Source organism: Parus major, chromosome 1, assembly GCF_001522545.3.
Source record: "Parus major isolate Abel chromosome 1, Parus_major1.1, whole genome shotgun sequence".
Lineage (NCBI taxonomy): Eukaryota > Metazoa > Chordata > Aves > Passeriformes > Paridae > Parus > Parus major.
Genome location: NC_031768.1, coordinates 70,483,294 through 70,488,392, shown reverse-complemented (window position 1 = coordinate 70,488,392; position 5,099 = coordinate 70,483,294). Strand labels below are relative to the sequence as shown.

The following is a 5,099-nucleotide window of genomic DNA, read 5'->3' as shown; positions in this document are numbered from 1 at the left end:
GAGGGTGTGCAATGCTGTGCAATAGGTTGGTTCTCTCCTCAATTCCCTAAATCACAGAATTTGCAAACTGACCTGTCCTTGTCAGTTTCCATAACCTTTGTGACTGGTTAACAATACAAATTTTTATTCCCCCCCGCAACAGCTTATTTATATACTTATGCCCTTGCTAGAAACTGGGGATGGATTGCTAGGTTTTAAGGGGATTGCAGAGAGGAGGAATATTGAGTTCTTTTTTCAAGAGGCAGCTCACAGGCCTCTCTTGATTAAATTTCTTTGTTAGGTACCCACTTTTCTTCTTGTTTAAACCATGAAAGGCAGCAGGCATTCCTCGAGAATGATTTAGATTTTCTGCATCTCTGTGAAAGGATCTTATCTTCACTGAACAAAAAAAACCCCTCTGAAACATATCACTTGCTGATATACCTAAGTGTACCTTGTGCTGGACTGTGCCAATGTACAATATTTGGAAAAACATTCTCTGAAGAGACAGCCTGGCAGATGTGCTTAAAGAAGTAATTCAGTCACTAGGTTTGAGTGACCCTGACATGCATTTGCCATCGTCTGTTCAGCTCCAGAATATCTATGGCAGCAGTACACAATGCACAAAAACTAATCTGATGCCATTGTGCTTGACCAGGTACACCAATATAATTGGAACCTTCTGGGCTGGTATATTGATATCCATTGCTATGGATACCTTGCTCCCTAATAATTTCCACTGCTTTAAAAAATGTTTCTTGCAGTAACTACCATCACAACATTACAGGGGCCGTTCCAGGCACCAACTCACTTGCCCTTGGCTTGTTGTTACAGCTGCCTTTGCAAACTGGTCCACCTCCTTATTTCCTACTTGAGAAGTTGTACTATGGGGAGGGATGATCCTCTCCAATGACTGAGCAGTACTTTCTGGTCCCCCTGCACACAGGAGTTCCCCACGGCACATCACAGCCAGTCCAGGGCCACTGACCAGCCAGACCCCTGATGTGGCCAGCCTGAGACCAGCCCATAGCAACCAGCCAGTGATGACAATGCTGTTGTTGATGAATGTTTGCTGTGGTGATCTCATGGTGATGTGATGACATTAAGTTGAACAAACAAAGCAGTGGCTAATTGACTCATCAGTAAACATTCTGCTAAACAGAATTAAATGGAGAGAAAACTCAGTGAGATGATTTAATAGGAAGCTCCTGATGACAGGGTTTTATTAATTATATCTTCACACAGCCAAGGAGGTACAAAATGAGAGATTGGAAAACTTTCAGAAGGTTTTTGGAAAGAACCATCCAAATTTCAGGAGAGGTTGATGTTTTCTGCTTGTTTTTTTTTTTTCTCTGAAAGATAACACAAGTTTTTTTGAACAAGAGTTTTTAATGTTTTTTTAATTTATAAGCTGCAAAATAAAAAATACATTCTGTAACAAGCAGAACACCAGAAACATACACTATACACACTCCCCTCCATTAACATAAACCACAATTTCTAAACTATCAAAAATAAAAGCCAATCTTCATGTAAATTAACAGAATTTAAATAGGCAGTTTTTGACTTCTAGTCAGTATTTCAGTAAAAAGAAGTCTACAAACCCCAGAATTTTATTCAATGAAGGTCCTCTTTTCAATGTTAGCTCTATATGGAGATGGAAATGTGTCTTAAAAGGCGACCTCTATCTTCTTGAGGCTGTTTTAATATAGCACTTCTCACACAAAATTTCTGAAAGCATTTTGTGATGACCTTATAGATGGAATTGTTACAGAACATGTCTTAATGAACCATTTCCATCCTGTGGCAAGCCTTAGGAACACTATTACTGTGATGTTTCTTTTAACCACAACTTTGTTAAAATAAATGTTATGAAAGCTTCCAATAGGAAGGGACCTGTATCAGTCCAAAAGTGGTAAGTCTCCAATTTGACAACCTCAGCTGCTACTTCAATTTTCATGCTCCCAACAACACCCTACCAGTTTTATTAGCAGCTGTGTTAGCACTACACATTTTTCAATGGCATTTGTTGTGAGAGATCTCAGCTTCCCACAGCAGTGCAGGCCTGTGGTGATCACACACCTCTCAAACAGCTACAAAGGTGTTCCTTCAAAACTGGCTATTGCAACATTCAGCAGCATCTACTCACGCTCCTGCTTATTTCTGCCAGACTAATTCCTGCCCACGAGCTGGAGCCCCATCCAAAATTCAGCTTCTTCCTCCCAGAGAGCACCGTATGATTATGCCATTTGCAGATTATTTTCCTCTTGACGCTTGCCTATGTGCAGAGGACCAAGGATTTCCACTTCCTGTTTGTGGGACAATGAACCCAGGAACAATTTTATCCTCTCCCAGCATAGTTACAGCAATCCTCTGTGTGTAACATGATTACCTGTGGCAATGTTCTTTGATTTCATTTCCCTTCTCCCTTCGCATCCAGGCCCCTGCTCTTAGTAGCTCTTTTCCCACATTTCCAAGTTCATCTCCCTCTCATTTACAAATACAGAGGTTTTCATGCATGAATCAGCTAGCTTCTTCTCATTAAATTTGTACCATCCTTCTTGCTGCCTCGTCCTGATCTTCCACAACTCCCAGTCAAACCACCATGGAGTTGACAAAATCCTTTCCATTGCTCTGACCTCAGCCCCCTCTCCCCTGAACCTCTGCATTTGCCTGAGCTTCTTAAACATCTATGTTAACAAGTTTCTTGCTGGGGGATTCCTTCACTCTGCCCTTACCTGAGAGCACCCTCTCTTCACTCCTTTCAAGGAATGCCCCATGACAATCCCGTATTCTTTGCATAGTCAGCCAGGAAATTTTGCAAGTAAAAATCTGTTCTGGCACAATTGTGTTTCTTTTCATATGGTGCGGGGGACTTTTTTATGTTTACAGCCCTTTCTGGCAAGGACCTGTAGTCAGAGTCTAGATGAAATGTACCAATATGTCTGTGGCATTATTATGAAGGAGAAACAGATATAATATGTGGAAGGTAAATGTTCAGTTCTGGTGATACACAAAACATGAGCTACTTCCTTAATCTTTGCAAAAAAACAATTCCTCCAGTTCCTTAATCTTTGCAAGAAAATAATTCCTCCTTCTTAGAGATCCACACAATTAACATCACCTGTCTAAGCCTTCACAATAATTACTTGCATTATTTTAATCAGAGGAATAACCTTATTCCTTTAAATCTTGATTAAAAATAATTACCAACTATAAAATGTTCCTGATGTTTTTGTTTGGAGCACCTTCTGATGGTTCTGTATCAAGCTAAATGAGGTTCTTCAGGTGTGCTAGAAACACAGGAGTCCAAATGACTCAGAAATCTGCAGTCCATGTGGGCCCTGTGACTTTCAGGTCACTGGTTTAGCTCAGGGGGTACTGACGATCTTCAGTGGAAAAGACAGTGCTGCTGCTCCGTCTGCTGTTGAATGCACATAATACTCACAACTTTTGATTGCTATTACTTGTGAGCACTAGCTTCTGCTTTTCCCTTTCTTGCTATTGTTATTACATCCTCCCAAAAAAGCACATCTATTTCATCGATCTATTTCCAGGATATATGGAAGTCAGCAGAAAATATTTTTCACACTGCTTTCTCAGGAAGGAACTAACTCAGTTTGGATGAGTTTGGTAATGTTACTTGGTAGAGAGCAAATGATGCTCTAATTGATACCCTCAGCAGGAAGGGGTGATAGTGAATAGATTTAAAAGGTTAAAATGCCTTTGATTAAGGTGAGTGAAATGTCAGGATGTCCTAGGAAACAGAGTTGCCTTAGACCTTGGTGCTTAGGTTACTGCCATTCTGTGCATGAAAAGGAAATACTTAATTCCTTACCTTCCTTCAAGAATGTCACCATTTTATGAAGGAGACACATTCATGCAAATACCAGGGCCTTTATATAAATAGGTGAGGAACCTGGATGAACAGATTATCATTTTAAGCTCTTCTGCTGAAGAAAATAAATGCAGTTAGGTGATTCATAGATTTCTAAATTGGATTGGAAAATTGTATTAATTTTACAAATTAATTCAGCTGACAGCCGCTGAAAAAATCTTTTAGTTTGTCTCACACTAGAAAGTTCAGTTGCTTTAGCTGATTGCTGGGTTGGTGAAGGACAACAGGCAAGTTAATTAGAACATATAGGCAGTAGGGATAAACATTGTGCTAAATTTAGCAAGGCATTCTCCTAGATTGCATGAGCAGCAGTAGGTGTAACTGCTCTCTATATTAGGATCAACCATTACAATGAATTTATAGGACTCCCAAGGGCAGTTGACTTAACTGATGCTGCCATGGCTAAATGCCAGTTTTTCTATTGCCTGGTAACCCTTATTTTCTGTTTTTCTTAGTCAAGAACCACAAAATGATAGTAAAATAAATAAACATAAGCTACATACATACATACATGTATTTGTCAAAAATGGATTGGGGAGGAGCAAAAAAAACTGTCTGAAGGTTTTTGAAATTATGGTAATTCTGTCAAGACTTTGTCTTGCATTTGCTTAGCTTTACACAGGGTTGGATCACATAATGAAAGAATATAAATGCTTTATTCAGAAGTGCAGGACTAAAGATTAGGTGGGTCTGTATCCTTAAATACAAATGCACAAATAAAATGACAGTGGAAAATTGCTTCTGACATTTAAATTAACAGATAGGGAATTAACATTGGTGGGAGTTAATGAGCTTTAACACTATTAACTGTCTTATTAACTGATTGAAAACTTACCTGCAAACTGACTAGTTGTACAATTAGGTGTACAGAGAAAAAGCAATCCATCAGCCATTAATTAAAAAAAAAAAATAAAAGAGGGTAATACTTTCTTTTCCAAATTGGGAAAATGTTTAAGGTGATATGGAAGGAAAACATTCTATAACAAAGCCTAGGTTTATATGCCCTGGAAGTATTTGCATGAGATCTGTGATAACTTCTTCCAGGTGTGTCTCAGGCTGAGGAAGGGCTTGAGGTGCTGGATCCACACCTGAGCTGCTCCAAATGCAGTGTCCTGCTGCATGTCTCTATCAAGTGTCCTTAAGAAAAATATTTCCTTCAAGACCACAAGGTGAGACTCTAAGTGGTGGTGTTACACCCTTTACAGTAACAGCTTTGTAATAA

The 5,099-nt window shown here is 39.3% G+C and overlaps 1 long non-coding RNA gene across 1 annotated transcript; it reads right to left on the bottom strand.

Moving 5' to 3' along the window:
- Window positions 1–1,777: 1,777 nt before the first annotated feature.
- On the bottom strand, window positions 1,778–4,757 carry LOC107201516. Its single transcript, XR_004496477.1, has 3 exons — window positions 4,713–4,757; window positions 3,818–3,898; window positions 1,778–2,288 (listed from the first exon to the last, which is right to left on the bottom strand). It is a non-coding gene; the product is annotated as an uncharacterized LOC107201516 (long non-coding RNA).
- Between the last annotated feature and the right edge of the window lie 342 nt (window positions 4,758–5,099).